The sequence below is a fragment of the Callorhinchus milii genome, unplaced genomic scaffold (assembly GCF_018977255.1).
Source record: "Callorhinchus milii isolate IMCB2004 unplaced genomic scaffold, IMCB_Cmil_1.0 Scaffold1, whole genome shotgun sequence".
Classification (NCBI taxonomy): domain Eukaryota; kingdom Metazoa; phylum Chordata; class Chondrichthyes; order Chimaeriformes; family Callorhinchidae; genus Callorhinchus; species Callorhinchus milii.
The window spans coordinates 80,924,415-80,946,553 of NW_024704742.1; the positions used below are offsets into that span (position 1 = coordinate 80,924,415).

The 22,139-nt window shown below is 41.4% G+C and overlaps 1 protein-coding gene across 2 annotated transcripts in view; it reads right to left on the reverse strand.

The window, feature by feature from the left end:
* plppr1 (phospholipid phosphatase related 1) overlaps positions 1-22,139 on the reverse strand; it is a 64,912-nt gene that overhangs the window by 38,024 nt on the left and 4,749 nt on the right. The gene's annotated exons all lie outside the window — the stretch shown is intronic.

Sequence of the window (22,139 nt, forward strand, 5' to 3'; positions counted from 1 at the left end):
GTTCAGAGACGTGAGTCCAACAGTTATTACCAGACGTCACTTAAATACACAGTGATGCTTCCAATTACAAGGAGAAAGCAATTTCATTATAATTTGCCGATATACTGCATTGGTACCTGGTAACTAGAACATCAAGCAGTTTTTAGACACAAGTTTTTATTTTGCATGTTTACTCTGAAGTACCCAAGATTTTAGGTGTGTTTCTGAAATGCTATAATTTCTTATTAACATAGCCAAACCATTGTGCAAATCAATAAATGTATCGGAAGATATAGCTCTGCAATCAGGAATAGTAGATCTACACTTCTCCAGTTCTATAAATGAAGGTAGACCCACCTCTTCTGGCTTCTGATTCTTATCAAGCCTTACGCTCTCTTTTTTCAGATGCAGGGAAATGTTCATGTGTAAGTGGTATGCATATGTAGAAGTCTGTCTGGTTTGGATATTGTTATGCTTGGTGACGAGTTTCTGCATATTTCAGGCTCCCAGCTGATCAAATAAAACCCAGAGAAAATCTCTCCTGTTGCAACCAGGTAAAGGAACATATTCAGGATTTCAGCCACTCCGGTTTGGGGTTGATATTGTCCTGTTGGTGGACTCCCTTGGGGGCCTTTTGCTTTACACCTGCCATCTTGAACCCTTGGCCAACCATTGTGGAATCATGGTTCGACATACCTCGAGAGAAGGTATCGAGAGAATTGATTGGAAGATACAAGGGGCATCAGTCCCAATTGTTGATTCTTATGGATACCTGGGGTTTGTGGTCGACACCATCAACAACAACAACTTACATTTATATAGTGCCTTCCATGCCAGGCGGAGTCTCAGAGCGCTTAACAAGGGCGGAGCCCGACATCAGCTTTTGCTTGGACACTGTACCAAGGATCACACCGAAAAAGGGCAAAGGACACACTGGTCATGCTAACCTCTCTTCAAGATCCCAATGCTTGTCCAGCTTGTGGCATACAACAACAACAACAAAATTACATTTGTATAGCACTTTTCATGTCGGGAGGACATCCCAAGACCTATGTGCATATAGTCCTCCTTTACGATCTGAGCTCCTAGAAATGCACTGAAGAGGCTTGATCTGCAAAATCCAGGATGGATTTGCAGCAAACACAGGAAGTGGCTGTAGGGAGAGAGGGGATGCTGTCGCCACGCACCCTGTAGACTGAGGCGGCTTCACAATGGGCACATCTGTTTGCCAAAGCCCCTCACATGAGGACCTAACTTAACCAGTTGGTGCTGTGGAAGCCTGGAATTGGACTTGGACCTTGAGAACATCAAGGCGCCTGGCCTGTTACAAGCTGTTCTGTAAAGCTGAGTTGCAAGAAACATTCAGGGTCCTGGGGCATTTCTTCATTACAGGGTTTCTTAAGCAAATGTTTAGCCTCCAGATGTTTCAATGCAATTTAAAACCATTCCAATTGTTTCAAATGAGTTTAACTGAAGTGAATGTCTGCTTTGCTGCTTCCCTGCACAAATCAGGATTTTTCATCCATACATAAAGCAGTATGTCCCCAATGGAATCTTCTTCAAAAACGATTCTGATCCACAGATGTGCTGATCTGTAAAGGACCAGAAGCATAATTGGATCTAGCTACCGAATTTATAAATACATGGCCGTTTTAAGTGATGTGAACTCTCCAAAGAATTCTGGCGGAAGTCAAGTGCTCAGTCCTAACGCCGCAAGACTCAATTGTAGTCCCAATCCACAGTGCAATATGTGAGTAAATATAATAATAACCCTTGCATTTGATATAAAACCTTATCACGTCTTTGAGACATCTCAAAGCGTTTCACAGAATATACAGTAACCGTTCTGATGAAGGGTCGTGGACCCGAAATGTTGACTTAACTTTCCTTTCTCCATAGATGCGGCCTGATCTGCTGAGTGTTCCCAGCGACTTCTGTTTTTGTTTCAAATTTCAAGCATTCTGCAGTATTTCGCATTTTGTTTATATTGTAAAGTGAATTGACTATATTTTATGGGCCAAACGCGGCAACCAATTGCGCACAGCAGTGTCCCAATGACGTCATTGATGACCTAAAGACTCGGAAGCACTTTAATAGTTTTTTTTGCATGCCACATGATAACAAGGGGTCTGAGTTTATTAATCCAAATCACTACATTTTAATAGAATCGGCATCCAATACAACTGTGCATGTTCGCATATAGCCCCAAAATTAGTTTTCAGGGTGCTGGGATTCCGTTTATTGTTGTTATCTGACCAGAAATTGATCTTCCCTTCCGAGTCGCCAGGCTGGCTGAGCTGTCTTCAGCAGTGCCCTGAAATACTACGCACTCGACTGGCTCGGGAACCAGACTACTAAGACTGCCACAGAGGGTGGGCTCGATCTGACAGTCCTTTTTCAAGCAAGTCACTTGGATACACAGTTCAATTCCAAAGAGACCCTGCTTATCCCAGCCCCCCTCCCCAAGAGGATAGTCACTAGCTGGTCATTTGACATCCAAAAAGCACGGATGGATTTGAGCCTTCACTGAATGGATGACAGGGACCAGGAACACCTTGTGAGCTTCTTGGGGGACAATACAGCTCAGAATGAAATGTGGCATATTGGACCTGTATATCGAGCACTGGTTCCACCAATAAGAATGTGGAGCTTGAGCAGCAGCCGTTTACATTTCTGCAAACTAGTCAAGAGTCCTGTAGCTCAGTGGTTAGAGCACTTGCCTCACAAGCGAGAGACATGGGTTTGAATCCCGACAGGTCAAAACCTTGGGCAAGTTTCTTTACTCTACACGCCTGATAATAATCACTCAAGAAGAAAAAGACAATAATAATTTGGTCACTCAATTCCATGACTGTTTGTGGGACACTGCTGTGCGCAATTAGCTGCCGCATTTCACCCACAAAATATACAGTCAATTCACTTGATAGTATATTCTGTGACGTGCTTTGTGATGTTTAGACAACGTGAAAAGTGTTATATCAAATGCAAGGATTATTAAGGTGGATTCCATGTGCTGGGTGTACAAACATGTTTACAAACTCGGACTCCAGGTTACGCCTTGCAGCAGCTGTCGGCCCAAGTCTCAGAGTTTCCTCGTCAGCTATCTGATGGACATGTTCCTTCAGCATGGTGGGAGGACCTTTGCAGGCCAGCTTGCAATGTGACAGCCACCTTGGTCTCAAGATCCAAATCCAATATCGTGTAGCAGGTTTACTCAGCATCAGATGCTTAATCAGGTCATCATACGAAGGGCCTCAGCAAAAAGATATGCCCACTGTGAAGATGCATCCAACTCCAAGTGCTCAGTGACAGATAGACCAGAGCCCTCTCTCCCTGCATTTCCAAGTGATTCACCTGCATCCACTTCCCCTGTTTACCACAAAAAAACTTCACTGCTTCATACTGGACTTTGCAGATGGGTCATAGGAAACCCGTACTGTTCATCTCCAGGAGCTCAGAATCATATTTGGACACATGTCTTTTATGCCACAAAACATAACTTCCATTTGGACCTTGCTGACTTTAAAAAGAGACCAGAGTGCTCTTCGCCCCTCCTCAGTGCAGTCCCTCAGTAACAGCATCCAAACAAATGCTGCAAATGCAAACTGATGAGAATCTCCACTTTAAAATTCTGATTATTCTGTGAAACACAGCTCAGTAAATCAACTGTAGAGAATTATTAAAACCATTGGATACATTACCAAGTGATTCACCTGCATTTGATCCACTCCCACACAGCACTTTCCAAGGTTTTTTTNGTGTAAAAGTTATTTCTGAATCACAAGTTGAAGTACAAGACTTCAATGAGGTTATGCAGAATACAATCATGGAAAGAGATGTTTCATCATTTTTGACAGTTTCTGTGGAATGATCTGAAGGTGATAATGAAACATATCTATCTACTCAACCTCTTGACATTAGAGTATTGTTGACTTTAAAGTGCTAACCTTAAAACTATTTCCAATTCAGCAATAATAAATGAAAGCAACCAGGCTCATAAATAATTCAATATTTTACAAATACAGTCTGAATCTGACTCAAGGGTACAAAGATTCTGCCTATATGTCAACTACTTTCCAATCAAGGTGCGTCATTATTGTATATGGTTTAATTTACATATCTGTGAAATCTTACAATTAATCTTATTTCAATTTGGAAAAGACTTTAAAGCAAAACAGATAGAAATGGAAACAATTTATCTGTGGACACTCACAACCTTGGCTAACACTGAGGAAAGGTTTGGGGAGTATGTGTTGGGGTAGTGAGTCTAACCAACTAAAATCTGATAGCTTGCCATTGAGAGCACTGCCTGGCTAAAGGTGACAGTTGACATCTGCAAATGGACACACTAGCTTCCTGTTTCATATTCCAGGCTTTCTGCCGCTTCTATTTTTAAAACACGATCCTATAGGGAGGAGTATGAGAAGCCAGAGTGAGCTACGTCCGGAGTGAGACGAGGCCAGAGTGAGAAGGAATTGGGCGAGAGTGGGAATTAGGTGCAGAGGGGGAAGTATATCTTCTAAACGACAATAATACAGGGATAATTAGAGTGAGAGGAGAGAATGACCTGGCAGGTGATGTGTGAGGAATGTGGTATGTGGAAGTTGATGGAGGGCAACCTGAGCCCGGGCGACTTCATCTGCAGCAAATGTCTGCAACTGAGGAAGATGCTCCAGCTTAGAATAGCTGAGCTGGAGTCTCAGATGGAGACACTGCGCAGCATTAGAGATGGGGAGAGCTTCCTGGACAGTTTCACCCTGGAGCCAGACACTCCCACGAGTCCCAGGGAACATTCCGTTGCCAGCCACGGACAGGACTGGGTGACGGTCAGACAGGCGCGTAAGGGGACCCGAAAGAGAGGGGCAGAGAAACCCCAGGCTTTAACCTTGTCCAACAGGTATGAAATACTTGCAATGTCTGTGGACAAAGAAGTCTGTGAGGAAGATGAGCAAACTTACCCCAACACCCCTATACAGGAGGCCACACAAAGGGGAATAGTCAGAAAGAATACAGTGGTAATTGGGGATGAGACAGTCAGGAAGACTGACATACTTTTCTGCAGCCGCAGCAAGGAGACAAGAAGACTCTGTTGCCTTCCTGGGGCCAGGGTGAAGGATGTCACTTCCGGCTGGAGAAAAATTTGAAGCAGGAGGGAGTGGATCCAATTGTTATGATTCACATAGGGACCAATGATGTAGGTAGGACAGGTAGGGACGAGTTGAGAAGCAAGTTCCGGGAATTGGGAATAAAGCTAAAGAGTAGAAATTCGAAGGTATTAATATTGGGATTATTGCCTGAGCCAGGGGCAAATTGGTACAGACAAAAAAAAATTAAAGATCTGAATACCTGGTTAAAAGAATGGTGCGGAGGGCAGGGGTTTCACTTTATAGGCCACTGGCACCAGTATTAGGGGAGACAGGAGCTATTCCAAAGGAATGGACTCCACCTAAACAGGGCTGGGACAAATGTCCTTGCAACACGAATAAATAGGGAGGAAGACAGGGCTTTAAACTACGATGGGGGGTGGGTAAATTCAATCACATGTAATCCATTACAATTAAAATTAGGACCTATGAAAGTGGGAGAGCAGATTAACCAGGGAGATGAGCTAAGGGTGTCAAGCGGGGAAAGGAAGCCCAGGGATACGGTACTGGTGAATAGGACTAATAGCCCGAAGTCAGAATTAAAGATGCTATATCTGAATGCGCGAAGCATTCGAAACAAGATAGATGAGTTAAATGCACAAATAGAAACAAACGGGTATGATCTGGTAACCATCACCGAGACATGGTTACAGGGAGATCAAGGGTGGGAGCTAAATATTCCAGGGTACGTGGTGTATAGGAAAGATAGGCAATGAGGAGGGGGAGTGGCCCTGCTAATAAAGGATAGGATAAAAACAATAGAGGAAAGATTTTAAATCAGAAATGCATGAAGTAGAGTCAGTATCAGTAGAGGTACGTAATAACAAGGGGCAGAAAAGTGGGAGTAGTTTATAGACCCCCGAACAGCAGTCACAGTATCTCTCAAGGTATAAATCAGGAAATTAGCAGAGCATGTAGTAAAGGAAAAACATTAATTGCGGGTGATTTTAACCTGCACATAGATTGGGACAACCAAATTGGGAAAAATATGATAGAGGAAGAGTTCATAGAATGTATTAGGGATAATTATCTAGATCAGTATGCCAAGGAGCCAACCAGGGAACAAGCCATATTAGACCTTGTTTTGTGCAATGAAGCAGGGCTGATCAGCAAACTGGAACTTAAGGCTTCTCTAGGGCAAAGTGATCATAATATGATGGAATTTAGCATTAAGTTAGAGAGAGAAGTAGTTAAGTCCGATGCAAAGGTTTTAAATTTAAGTAGAGTCAATTTTGCTGGTATGAGAGAGGATTTAGCCAAAATAAACTGGGAAATTAGACTTAAGGATTTGACAGTAGACCAGCAATGGCAGACTTTTAAGGAGAATTCCCAGCGAGCACGTATTCCTTTGAGGAATAAGAATGCCATGGGAAAGGTGGCCCAACCGTGGCTAACTAGAGCAGTCAGGGAAAGTATAAAGTTAAAGGAAGAAGCCTATAAAACAGCTAAGATGAGTAGTAAACCCGAGGATTGGGAGAACTTTAGGGATCAACAAAGGAGAACCAAAAAAGTGATTAAGAGGGAGAAAATGGAATATGAGGGCAAACTAGGGAGGAACATAAAGACAGACTGCAAGAGTTTTTATAAATATATAAAGAGGAAGAGGCTGTCAAAGGTAAATGTGGGTCCTCTACAGGCAGAGACGGAGGGAATTATAATAGGGGACAAAGACATGGCAGAGTCATTAAACAAGTACTTTGCTACTGTCTTCACCTTAGAAGACACTGAAAATCTACCAAGAATAGAGGGGAACCAAGAAGACAATGTTAGAGAGCAACTTGGGGAAATTAATATTAGTAAAGAAATGGTTTTAGGTAAATTGTCAGGTCTTAAAACTGATAAATCCTCTGGATCTGATGGCCTACATCCTAGGGTTTTAAAAGAGGTGGCTACTGAGATAGTGGATGGCTTATCTTTGATCTTCCAAAATCCTCTGGTTTCTGGAACGATTCCCATTGATTGGAAGATTGCAAACGTAACACCACTATTTAAGAAGGGTGGGAGAGAAAAGATAGGGAACTATAGACCAGTTAGTCTGACATCAGTGGTAGGGAAAATTCTTGCGTCCTTAATTAAAGATGTCGTTATGGGATTCCTGGAAGACCATAACAAGATTAGGCAGAGTCAACATGGCTTTACAAAAGGGAAGTCATGCTTAACTAATCTTTTAGAGTTTTTTGAAGATGTTTCTAGCAGGTTAGATAGGGGGGAACCAGTAGATGTAATATATTTAGATTTTAAAAAGGCATTTGACAAAAGTGCCACACAAAAGGCTATTGCACAAGGTTAAGGCCCACGGGATTAATGGGAACATATTAGCATGGATTGAAGAGTGGCTAACGGGTAGAAACAGAGAGTAGGGATAAACAGGTCATTCTCGAATTGGCAGGATGTGACTAATGGAGTGCCACAAGGATCAGCGCTTGGGCCTCAGCTATTTACAATTTACATCAATGATCGAGATGAGGACATTGAATGTAACGTATCTAAATTTGCGGATGACACTAAACTAGGTGGGGAGAGTAAACTCTGAGGATGATGCAAAAAGATTGCAACGGATATAGATAGGTTAGGGGAGTGGGCAAGTAGGTGGCAGATGGAATTTAATGTGGGGAAGTGTGAAGTTATTCACCTAGGTAGAAAAAATAGAAAAACAGATTATTTTCTAGAGGGGGAAAGATTAGATAGTGTTAGTGTTCAGAGGGATTTGGGTGTCCTTGTACATCAGTCTCAAAAAGTTAGTTTGCAGGTGCAGCAAGCAACCAAGAAGGCGAACGGCATGTTAGCGTTCATTGCAAAAGGTTTAAAGTACAAGAGTAGGGAAGTCTTGGTGCAACTGCATAGGGCCTTAGTGAGACCGCACCTAGAGTACTAGTACTGTGTGCAGTTTTGTTCTCTTTATTTAAAAAAGGACATACTTGCCCTCGAGGGGGTGCAGCGTAGATTCACTAGGTTAGTTCCTGCGATGAGGGGACTGACCTATGAGGATAGGCTGAATAAACTAGGGCTGTATTCTCTAGAGTACAGAAGAATTAGGGGAGATCTTATTGAAACATATAAGATTCTTAAAGGGCTGATAAAGTAGACACTGAGGGTCTGTTTCCCCTGGTAGGAGAATCTATAACCAGGAATCACAGTCTTAAAATTAAGGGTCAGCCTTTTAGAACAGAGTTGAGGAAACATTTCTTCACTCAGAGGGTAGTGAATTTGTGGAATTGACTACCCCAGAAAGCTGTAGATGCTCAGTCCTTGACCATCTTCAAGGCTGAGACTGATTGATTTTTTAAAAATAGAGGGATTAGGGAATATGGGGATAGGGCAGGTAATTAGAGTTAGGTCTGAAGATCAGCCATGATCTTGTCAAATGGCGGGGCAGGTTTGAGGGGCCGAATGGCCTACTCCTGCTCCTAATTCTTATGTTCTTAAAGGTTCTCTGATCAGAGAAGTGTATCTTTACCCGATCTAAGCCCTTTGAAGCCCAACATGGGATAACGAGTGGACCTGTACATCACTTTTCATGTAGAAGAAAGATCTTAAAGTACTCAAACCACACTCTACCTTTGTAAAGGAAAACAAAGTCTTTGAAACAAAATTATGTCTGACCTTACCTTGTTGAAAACATCCTTTGCAACTCTATGTGGAGGCAAGCATTGCTCTTCAATGCATTGCATGGATTGTAAACTTGAAAAGTTTCAGGGTATAATGTTTGTAGTGTTTGAAAACATTTCTTCAGAAAAAACACCTCCAGCTTCAGCATAGCTATCTAGGTGCGCACTTCCCCTTATTCTGTGAAGTTTGTAAAACAACCAATTCAAGCTGAATTAAGGGTAGTTTTGTCCAACATGTTCCATCATAAGCTGTATTGGTATTGCCCTAGTCTCATTGTCGGACAGACTAGGGCAATGCCAATACAGCTTAAAGAGGACCTTTATCATTGATCAGGTGATGAGACTTTCATCCATTTAGTCAGTCTGAGTTCCATTCAGATAAGGTTCAAATTATGCCATGAGGATGATCTCCAGTAATGTAGACAAGCTGGGGTTCTTCAGTCTTGAGAGAAGATGACACAAGGGGACCTCATAGAGATGAATACATTTTTAAATGAGATTTAACAAATAAACCGAGTGATCCTTATTTAGAAGGCAACAAGACAGCATATCTTTACATTTGTAAAAGACAATTTCAGGACAGATAGTGGGACGTTTTTCTTTACTCACATGATGATTATAGACTGGAACAGGTTGCCAGGAAGGGTGATTGAAGTCAGGACACTGGACTATTTTAATTAAAATGCACCCTAATGCTGTAATGGGAGGGTGCTATTTTGGCGGGTTAGTATTCTGATGTGATAAAATCAGATGAGCCGAAGGGCCTTCTTCATCCAAACCAATCTTATAATGTTGTGAAAAGGAAAGAATGCATAGCAACCATGCCCACCATCTCCCTCCTTCCCAACTAGATTCTTTAACACTAGGAAGTGAAAGAAGGAATCATTAGAGTTGACTGTACAATTGAGTCCAACAACAACACTAATTAGGATCAACCTTTTTATAGACATGAAAATAGTATGGAAATCAGGTCATCTTGTGGAACTCAATGTACAATATTAACCAAAGCGTTCTTCCATCAGCAGTTATATTGTGAACTTTTCATGTCTCTGCATGTTTGTATCAGACTGCTACCTTGCTCTGCTGGTTCAGGCGTGGGTAAAATCAGGTACTGGGGAACATCACGTGTACGCTCAGAACTAAAGATTTTTACTGACATTTCAGCACAACCTAACAAATGTGGAAAAGCATACATATGCTTATCTGGCGTGCAGATAAGCAAAGCCCTACTGTATTGTATTCCAACTGTATCATCACTTTTTCATTCCAGTCACCAAAATAGGCTTAGTTTTTCAAGTCAAATAAAACTCACCAAAAATACCTGGCACATCTATTGCTTCTGAGTTATGTGCAGCATGGATTGAATTGTCAGTAGCTTTTTTCAGCCTAATCCTTTAGGCTTCACACCGTTAACAAATGAGCAATCTTGTAGAAAGATTCCGCATTGAGTGGCACAAAATGTTTGAATAGCATCAGACACGACATGGTGCAATGTGCCAGAAGCAATGTAACAATTGCAATAAGTACTTGCAGAATAGGTGATAATCGGGGCTCACCATAGCACAAAGACTACAATTAATCTGTAATGTGCTCAATACAGCCAGAAGCACGCTCTGAGAATTTGAAGTAATGTTTGACTACAGCTGAGTTTCAACAGAAATAGCAGAGTTTAGGATATTCAATATTTGTAAGCATAAGCCTATTATGTTTCCAAGTGCAACTGAAGATTCAGAACATTGAAAACATTGGAAGCAAATTTTTGAATGCTAGATTTACTCACATCAGTGTGAATTTGGTACTCTGGTCATCTCACTATAAAGGGTTGCCCAGACTCTGGAGATAGTTCAGAATAGGACAACAAGGCTGATCACTCACATTAGATACAAGAGCTAGGGCTCAACAAGTTGTCTCAGAGGGATTTTCTAGAACTAGATAAGATGCTAATATGAAGATACTCTACAACAAGAAACCAACTAACTTATTTGCTGGTTAAGTAGAACCATCTCTGTTCCAAATTAACAACTAAAGCCAGGATAGAACCCCAGCAGCTAATACCTGATCCATGCTGTTTCCATTGCAGTGCACTTCAGGTGCAAATGTTTTCTCCTTTGAGCCACACAACACCATCATAGACAACACAATAATAGCATTTTGGGAGTCCTGTAGCTCAGTGGTTAGAGCACTCACCTCGCAAGCGAGAGACCTGGGTTTGATTCCCGGCAGGGCGAAACCTTGGGCAAGTTTTCTTACTCCACATGCCTCATAATAATCCATCAAGAAAAAAATAATAATAATTTGGTCACTCAATCCATGACTGCTTGTGGGACACTGCTATAACAATAATCCTTGCATTTTGATATGGCGCTTTTTTTAACTGTTTTCTAGACATCTCAAAGCACTTCACAGAATATACTGTAAAGTGAATTGACTGTATATTTGTGGGCGAACGCGGCAGCCAATTGCGCACAGCAATGTCCCACAAACAGTCGTGGATTGAAAATGACCAATTTATTATTGTTTTGGGAGGGATTATTATTAGGTGTGTGGAGTAAGGAAACTTACCCAAGGTTTCACCCTGCCTGGAATTGAACCCAGATGTTTCCCTTGCAAGGCGAGTGCTCTAACCACTGAGCTACAGGACTCCACTATAACTCCACTATGCGCAATTGGCTGCCGCATTTCCCCCACAAAATATACAGTCAATTCACTTTACAGTATATTCTGTGAAGTGCTTTGAGATGTCTAGAAGACGTAAAAAGCGTACATTAAATGCAAGGATTATTTATTATTATCTGCATTTGATATACCATCTATAACTACACAGGATTTCAAAGCACTTTGTGGTACTTTGTCAAAAGTCTGTGTATTTTATAGATAAACACAGCAGCCAATTTGTGCACAGCAATCTACCACAAACAGTCATGAAGTGAATTCATTTGGAGAATTTTAGACCAAGAGACTCCCTTCTACAAAGTGCCATGGGATCTTCAAAATTCATAGGTAGACAGATGTCAGTTTAACGTCTCATCTGAAGAATTCTCTGAGGTGAATCTAATCAAAGAGGTTTCAATGTCTTTAACTAGGGAAAGTTTTATAATTTCCATCCTAACCTTGAGATCAGACAACCAACAAATTGCTCCAGGGATTTACTTAGGGCTAATTTACATTTTATAGGCTAACTTTTAAACTGGTGTTTTTGTTCAGTTTTGGTTCCAGAAACTATCCTGGACAGCAATGTTCAGTAGTGCAGATAAGTGATTGCGATTAGATTTAGAAAGAATCATTCCAAGATATAGTAAATGATAATAAACCTTTCATTTGATACAGCACCTTATTACATTGTGGTAATGTCTCAAAATGCTTCACAAGATTTACAATGAGGTGAGTTGACTGTATATTTGCAGACAAAAGTCTGCCTGCTAACAGGTTAAATATTCACAAAGTTTCTCAAACCTCTGAAGTAGCTAAAATAAGAATCTCGCTAAAACCGGTTCACATAATACATCGAAACAGTGAGTGAATCACAGCTCTTTACAAATACAAGAATGTAAGCAATCCCCAGGTATCTTGTTGAAAAAACATTAGCACTGCACAATACAATTTATATTTAGATAACACTTTTCATGTTGGGAGGTTGTCCCAAAATGCTTAACACTGCTGGTTGGGTATCCAAGCAGGGGGCTAAGGAAAATTGACCAAAGTGTAAGAAAGAGATACACCTTGAGATGAGACTTTAAAAGCAGGAATATGCTCTTTTTACACTCTTACACTGATGAAAACAAGAATTTGGCTGCAACTACACAGCCACTACAATTCGCAGTAAATATCCTGTGAATCACATTGTCAGGCTCCTGACAATGTGAAAAGCCACTGTAACAAATACAATAATTATTACTATTATTCAATCTGAAAAGGATCAATAAATGTGGGGTTTCTGCAACTGTAAAAATAGAAATTTGTATTCAATGGGAAATCCAGAGAGAATCACTGGCATCAAAGAATCTTGACACAGAAAACAAGTGATGCTTAAATAAAATTACAAACTAGTCTCAGAGCTGATCAAATGCCTTTATCATATCAAGGCTAAACAAGACTGTTTAAAAAATCTATCAACCAAACAAGGGATTAATTAGCTGTTTCCAGTAATACACAATGGGAAAATTAGGATTCTGCCTCTTGAACAGGTCTTTTTTTTCTCAATCAGGCAGGTGTCTGACACAGAAACCCATTACTGTGCTTGGGATCCAAACTTTTACAGTTCCTTGTATACATGAAAATGTCCATTTTTCTGAATTGAAGTGCACACTGTCTCCCCAAAGGAAATACTCTGCTCACCTAATCCAAGAAAGTATGAGGCAAGCGCTGAGTTTGCTCAAAGGTGATACGTTTGGGATCGCCTTGGAACGTCCTCCTGACGTGAAAGGCGCTATACAAAGGTAATCTTAATAATAATAAAAATAATAATCCTTGCATTTGATACAGCGCTTTTCACGTCTTCTAGACGTCTCAAAGCACTTCACAGAATATGCTGTGAAGTGAATTGACTGTATATTTGTGGGCAAAACGCAGCTGCCAATTGCACACAGCAATGTCCCACAAACAGTCGTGGATTGAAAATAACCAATTTATTTTTGTTTTGTTTTGGAGGGATTATTATGAGGCATGTGGAGTAAGGAAACTTGCCCAAGGTTTCGCTCTGCCTGGAATTGAACCCAGGTGTCTCGCTTGCAAAGCGAGTGCTCTAACCACTGAGCTACAGGACTCCACAAAACTCCATGTTGTTGTTGTTGTTGTTTGGCAACGGAACGTCAGAATCGAGCAAACCCTCTGTGGTGGTCTCAGTAACCCAGTTTGTGAGCCTGGCAGGTCCGCAGTGCTTCAAGGAGGCACTGCTGCTGACTGAACAGCCAGCCTGGCTCATTGGCAGAACTTGGCAGAGCCTGGGATGGAGACTCTTCCTACTCACTACGCTAACCCTGCAAACCAAAGCCCTAATGGGTAGGGGGGCCCATGCTGGACAAGCAGTGTCTCTTTTCAAATAATGCCGTGGGATCTTTAGCATGCACCTGAACAGGAAGAGAGGACCTCAAATTACACTGCACTGAATGAAGTGTCAGTTTGGACTATGAACTCAAAGTACTGATATTGGTCATTTGTTGTTTGTTAACCTTGATACTTCAAGAACAAAATTAAAGAATGATACACTTCAGACATGTGCCTAGTTTTTGTCCAACAGAAGATAGATCCTGCATTAGTACTGTAAACTCCAGCATTGAAATTTAATCAACCATCCAAAAATATTGACCTCCAATATTTTTAGTGCTTGATCTCTGTAAAATTCTCATTGATCTAACCCTGGAAGAAACATATCTTGATTTGATGAATGTAACATTTGATTAGATGCTAAATTGAGTTTCCACCAAATATTGATCACTGATGCTCCAAAGGAGCAATGGACTGATGATGTTTAATAAAAATGTAATTGAAAAATATATTATTAAAGATCTGCTTCCAAAAGACTTTTCAAAATCTCAGCTCTAAACATTGTAATTTTACAGATACAATAGGTCTGAGTCTCCAATAAAGTATTGAAATTGTACATATTTTAAGTGAATAAATAAATCACGGCAGATCCTATTTCAGTCATTTTACTTGCTCTTTTACTGAGCAATTAATTATAATAATCCTTGCATTTGATATAGCACCTTATCACGTCTTCGAATCGCTTCTCCGAATATACTGTAAAGTGAATTGACTGTTTATTTTGTGGGTGAAATGCGGCAGCCAATTGTGCACAGCAGTGTCCCACAAACAGTTGTGGATTGAGTGACCAAATTATAATTTAAAAAAAATTTTGTAAGGGATTATTACCCCTGGAAAAGCAATCTGCTAATCGACTAACAACTGAGTTCCTACTTGCTGCTGGGTAAACAGAGGCGTGTGGAGTAAGGAAACTTGCCCAATATTTCAACCTGCCCAGGAATCAAATCCAGATCCTCTCGCTAGTAACATAGACTCTGGGAACCCAAAGCTTTGAGGATTCACTTTGAGATGGCAGAAATACAGCATTTAGGTGCCTTCACGTATTTGAGAATCACCATGTCAGAATGATGGGTTGAAGGTTCTAGCCAAATGAGCCCCTGATCTCAAGTTTTTACATAAAATTGCAGACTGCACACTGCCAGATACACACACAAGTGTGCACTCACATATTGCCAAACACACGCGCAGGCACACTGCCGAACACAAACATGCGCACACATACAAATTCACACAAATGCTTGTACACAATGTCAAGCACAAATATGCACACTTCCTCACACTGCCAAACCCACACTCGCATCAAACCCCCAAAACTGCCATGGTTATACAGTAACATTACTGCAGTGGATCACTGACAAATAAACAAGGTTTTATCTCCAAAAATAACGAAACGTCAATGGTCTTGAGCACATACCTCGTCCATAGCACAGTGTGAAATGTAAGAGATCAGAGCTCAGACTAAATCCTCCAGCAAATACAACACATAACAAAGCAGCTCTTCAGCAACACATGAGACAAGGCTGTGATAAATATAGTATTTGTCTCATTCCTATACATGGTCAAGCTGCTGTTTCCAGATGTCAGTGCTTTGAGTGTAGCTGCTCTTGTGACAGAGAGGAGCCACCATCTTTCTGAATAGGCAGCTCATTGCACGGCCAAGCATTTATCTTCTTGGGAATTTATTGGAGCTCAATCAAAGGTTAAAAGAAGGACATGTGAAAAAAAAATTTTTTACACCTCAGGCAGCATATTATATGACAGCTAGGTCGCTTTGAACATCAACGAACCAAGGCATTTTTCAGCACCGAAGAAGGCGATTTGGCCAATCGTGCCTGTGCCGATTCTCTGTATTAAGAGCCGTCTGCCTCGTTTCTCTGCCTTTTCCCCATACCTTTCTCGGGATTTTTCTTTTCAAGTATTTGTCTAACTGTTTTTGAGCGCCAATGGCACTCTAAAATATGCCCTCATCAAAAACACATACGACAATGCTGGAGAAAATTCTCCAAGCGTGAGTAAATTTACTGACCTTGGGTGCGTTGAACTAACAATGGGAAAATCCCATAATAAAGATCCCAGCAAAGAATCAAATACTCCCCTGCTCGCATTAGTTTAATAAAGATTATTTTTTTTCTTTTTCATGCATCCTGCAAAATACACAGTCACTGCACTTTACAGTAAAATCCTGTGAAGCGCTTCGAGACAACTACCCATCGTGAAAGTAAATAAAGGATTATTATTATTAATCTGCACCAATTTCTGAGATGTGTAGGTTCTCCACTCCAATCCTAGTTGTTTCTTCAATTGAACCATCTAGAGAAGAAACTCCCTTTTCCCTGACAGGTGGCAAGGGCAACCCAATGGAAATATACTTTTACGTGTTTTCTCCCTGGGTTTTCTCATCCAATGATGGTGAGAGGTGGTGGATTTTAATAATAATAATCCTTGTATTTGATACAGCACTTCGTCATGTCATTCAAAACCCCTCAAAGTGCTCTGCAGTGGCTAAGTGATCAATCCCCCAAATAAAATTGGTTGCTCACCGAAGGGTTCAGGGACTGTATTTGCATGGAATTTGTGCACAGCCAACAGCCATGAGCAAACAACCAATTTTATCTGCGGGATTAATCGCTTAGACACTGGGAGAAATTTCCTTTCCTTTTCAGTTGTTGCTATCCATCTTTAACATGTAGATGGATCCTCGGTTTAATGTCTCAACCGAAAAATGGCTCCTCCAACAATACCATTCACTCTTAGCACAGTGTTGGAGCCTACAACAAACAAAAACAATTTGCACTTATATAGCATCTATATAGCAGTGTAGCATCTCAGATCGCTTAACAATGGCGGAGCCTGACTCTGAGTCGTGGGGGGCTGGGAGTGGGGTGTGGGACCGTAAGCACGGTCGAAAAGGTTTTCAGACGGGTCTTGAAAAAGGGGAGATAGGTGGAAAGGCGGAGGGATTCAGGGAGAGTGTTCCAGAATTTTGGGGCATAGTGGCTGAAAGCGCGACCTCCGATGGTGGGGCGGAGTGTGCGAGGGACGAGCAGGAGGCCGATGGCAGTCGAACGCAGGCACCGGGTGGTGGATTGGGGAGTGAGGACGTCAGAAAGGTAGGGAGGTGTTAGGCAGTGAAGGGATTTGAACACAAGTGTGAGGATCTTGAAGTCGATCCGTTTGGTGATGGGGAGCCAGTGGAGCCTGACCAGAACAACAAGAAGAAGAACTGGTGAGATGTGGGTACGGAGTTTGGTCTGGGTCTGGGTCAGTATGTGGGCGGCAGAGTTTTGAATGAGCTGGATCTTGTGAATGGTGAAGCTGGGGAGACAGGTGAGGGGTTTGCTGGAGTAATCCAAGCAGGAGGTGACAAATGCATGCATGTGGGTTTTGGATGCATTTGGGGTAAGGGACAGTCAGAGGTGGGCAATGTGGCAGAAGTGAAGGAAGGTGGTCATGGTCAGGGACCGGATGTGGGGGAGGAAGGACAGCGGGAAATCGAACCGGATGCTGAGATTGTGCAATGGTTCAGTGAGTCTGAGGGAGAGCCCAGAGAGGTTGAGGAGTTCAGAGCCACAGGAATGAAGATGTTGACGGGAAGCGCATAGATGATGAGTTCAAAAAACATCGGGCTGAAACCCACAATCTTCTGAACAGAAGCCTGAAAGCAGAACCTGTGACTGGAAAATATAAAGGTTCGTCTTTCTCTTTTTGGGTCTCTTCTGTTTGCTTCCCCTTTCAAAGGCTAACTTGTTATCAACACAAAGCGCAAAATTTGCTGCAGCTTCTAAGCTTGAATATTGACCTGAACGTACCCATCTGAGAGGATGGGAATATAAGGAGGATCACTACAGGGCAGACTGTTCTACCCAGTAATACAGCCGTAAAAGTAAAGGAAATATTAGCTACTCCATGGAAGAGTGGGACATTGGAGATGCATTATGTCTCTTTGTGATGGCATGCCATCTACAGGACAAAAACCCGAGATAGAACATTTCTGCTTTACAATCTCATTGCCTCAACTACCAGCCTTTCAGCAGAGTGTTTTCAGGCTGCTAACTGTGGGTGACATGCTGCATGTCTTCAGGGCAGGGTCTTGGAGCACTTATCAGTGGCGGACTTTGATGCTGTACCTGGAGGACAGAGGAGGTGACTGTAGGCACGGTCAAAGAGGAAGGTCGTCAGATGTATTTTTCTGAAAAGTAAGGAGGGATCAAGGCAGAGGCTAAACGTGTCAGAGTTTTGGGTTGTTGTGACTGAAAGCACAGCCAACAACGGTGGAGCGAAGGGGACAAGCAATGCAATGGACTGATTTAATAATAATAACCCTTGCAGCTCATGAGCTTCAAGAATAATTGGTGCCATTTGTAGGCAAACACAGTAGCCAGTTGTCCAAATCAAGGTTCCATACAGTCATGAACTGAATTGAGGTTTGAATCTGATTTCTTTGGACATGGGACCACTATATTGAATTGTGTGCTAGAATATACATTATTTAAAATAATCATTGCAATTTGATGTTGTGCCACTCATATTGGGAGGATGTCTCAAAGCACTTCACAAGATATACTGTAACTTGTAATGACTGTACCTTGTGGGCAATTGGAATGAAGAGAAAAATATTTTCTTCCAACAAATATCTCCTTAAAAAACTTTTACCAGTCAATTGATTTTGGGTGGAAATACAATGTTTCATAATAGTTACAAGAATTATCAAATGTTTCAGTGAATCTGTTAGGAATCATCAAAACATAAATTGTTTCATATGTTTCTATCTCTATTCTTAAAGGTACTACATCAAATGCAAGGATTATTATTATAAACTGAACCCTAATAATGTAAATTATTTTTTGCTTTTGACTGTATTGAACAGAGTTACAGACTCAAGATCATAATCAGAGAAAGGAAAACTAACAGTTCAGATGTAATTATTTTACACAGAAACAGATGAATATGTGTAATTGACTACCTAGGGAGGCAGTGCATACAGATTCGGTCAACAAATTCAGGAAAGAGAATTTGATTTGAAAAATAAAGGATGAAAGTTAATGTTAATGGACAATAGAACGTTGTTTAAGGTAGAACTAGGCAGATACCAAAGATCTTTTCCTGTTTCGTATATTCCTATATATGCCCCCCGCCCCCCCCATTAAAGAAATCTGTTCCCAGTATCTTCCCATAACAAAACAGTGAATATTGCACAAGATCCTTAAAGGGGGTGGAAGTATGATCTTAGCATGTCACTGATGGTACAATGTGTTGTCACACAGTCGAGGTTGCACATTTACAGTAAAGTGGAGCAGGATTGATAGCAGGATTGTGAAAAAATTAATCATATGTCCTAGCAGTGTAGGTCAAGGGGTGCATGAACCAATGATGTTGAATGGAGATAATTGAAGGCACTAATTACAAAGGTAAAATGTGTCTGAGCTGTGGCTGCACTGCTGTGTATCCCATCCTTTACTGTAATAAACGGTTACAAATATAGAAACCTGATTGTCTGCAGATTGTACTAGAGTGGAGAGAAAATGCAGTGCATCCACTGACTAAAACTGTGTACTTTCCTCTCCCATACATAGAAATGCACATATATACATACATGCATTACACACATACATTTACAAATGCACACATCCATACAGACACACACACATTCACATCCATGGGCAAAACCTTGTGCTCCCTTTCCCCCAAACACAGACACACAAAAATACACATACATTTACACATATTAATTTATATACACATACAACACACTTCAGTTGTAGACACACATAGGTATACAACACAAATGCAAACACAAACACAGACAGCCACATATGCATGCACACACATACATTTACATACACACACACTCATACATTCAGACACTTTCATTAAATGAGTCTCTGTACAACCTATGTTTCAGAGCACCCATTTTTCTTATCATTTTAGCCTCAAGACAGTTGTCTTAAAATTTAAGATTGTGCAGAATTTTTTTTAAAAAAACTTTAAATTGAGTCTTAATTTGAAATCGAGTTGTCATCAGTTCCATTTAGAAATTGCAAAAACTCAGCTTCTGAATTAAAGGATTTTCCAAAATTCTGCGCAACCATTAATATGAAATGAATTGTCCCTCGACTCCTTAGCATGAGGAATCGTGAGCTTCAGCAGCCAGCAGATGGCAGCAATGTTACAGCTTCTGAACTTTTTAGCTTCATCCAAAAAAGTGCAATACTCCAGCAGCAATTTGGATCAATGTACTGACACAAAACAGTGGAGCCCCGTTACAACCTGGAAGTTGGGGTCCATAAAATCCCAACCAGCATTCTAATAGGGGCACAATCGGCGATCGGTGCTTTTGCATTTACTGCTCCTTCGTGCAAAAAGACAGCTGGCTCCATCAGCAAATTACATGTCTGTCCAAGTAGTGTGAAGAGGTTATTTGACTATGGTAAGGCATCACAGTGGAGACTGATTATGTCCTCAATTAAGGTTGAAGCACATGCACATTTTCAGGAGGTGTCATTGAACAGCGATTAGACGCATGAATCCTCCTGAGCCCAGACAGCTGTCACACTAGCAAGTGGCTTTTAACAACCCGCATCGGTGTGGGGAAAGATAATGTCACAGTAGCGGATGCTTTTTTGAGGTTGGACTGAGAGTGGAATAGGTAGAGCGGAGGCTCATGTGGAGTATTAACAGCAGCGCAGACAAGTTGGGCTGAATGGCCGTATCACTCTATGTAACTCCATTTAGTAAATATATCAGAGATCTATAAGAAACAGAAACGCCAACCACTAAACTTACACAGACTCAAGAACAAAGCAGCAAGAGGAGGCCATTAAGCCCAACAAACTTGTTCCAAAACTTGAACTCACAGACTAGGCTGACATTAGGATGACTGGGGGAGCACTACCACTATTGGAGCTGATGTCCCTTGGATGAAAGATTAAACCAAAGCCCCGTCTGCCTGTTCAGGTGGACGTAAAAGATCCCATGGCAGTATTTGAAAAATGCCAGGAGTTTCTCCTGGTATCCAGGCCAATAATCACCTAAATAAAATTGGTCACTCGCTCCATAGCTGTTTGTGGGACACTGCTGTGTGCAAGTTGGTTATTGCATTTGCCAGCAGTTACACTATCACTACACTTTACAATAAATTGGATGAAGCACTTTGAGACATGTTCCTGATGCGAAAGACGATGCATCAAATGTAAGGATTATTAGTTTACAGCATAGCTCCATATCGAATGCCCAATAAAGGTAAAGGGGCTCAGTTTGATGACGAGGTTAGTCCATTAATCTTATTCTACAACCATAAAATTGGCTCATCCTTATAAAAAGACATGAAGAAAATCTAAGCAACTAACCACTGTTAGCACTTTCATTACCAAGAATCATGTCAGCTCAAAAGAAAGAATGGTTCAGACAACACACAGGTTAACAATGTCCCCAATGACTAAACCAAAGCTTAAACACAGACATGCTCTGACCTCGAAAGCATGTGGGTATTAACTTTGCATATCACCATGACAAGCTCTTCCTGTGCTAACCCTTCATAAACAAAACAGCCTGCTTTAAATAACCTGTTAACACCTTTGCAACCTGTCCGCTCCCTCCGCTCAGCAGGCTCCAGCCTGGTCCATGTCCCCCGCCCGGCCCGCCCCACCATCGGCGGTCAGGCCTTCAGCTTCTCTGCTCCCACCCTCTGGAACTCTATCCCACACTCCCTTCGCCTCAATCCCTCCCTTGCTCCTTCAAGGCACGTCTCAAGACCCTCCTCTTCGATCGTGCCTTCGGCCACCCACCTACCCTCCAGTACTATTACTAATAATATAATAATAATCCTTACATTTTGATATAGCGCTTTTCACGTCTTCTAGACGTCTCAAAGCGCTTCACAGAATATACTGTAAAGTGAATTGACTGCATATTATGCTGGCACTTTGATTGGCACTTTGACCAACCCTAGATAGCTTTTCTTTAAACCATTATCTTTCCTTTGTCAACGTCACATTTAAATGGTATTTTAAGAATGGACTTTCTCAGCTGAAAAGATTGACATAGAAAATACACAGCTACTGCAGTTTGCAGTGATACAAGATGCCCTGAGACAAACCTCCCTACACACACACCAATATGAAAGGTGTCACATCGAACACATGGGTTATTATAAGGTACTAAATGTGGGTAATGCAGCAAAAGTATAGCTGCTACACTCAGTGGATAGGTGACTTCTGGAAAAAGGCCCAATGCATTGAAAATGAAGAGCAGAAAAGTCAGAAAGAGACTTGTGACTTGCTCCAGGTCACTATTATGTGCTACCAGCTGCCTGAGGGGAAGCAGCAGGTCATTGGCACATTGACTCAGCTGGGAAGTGACATGTGGT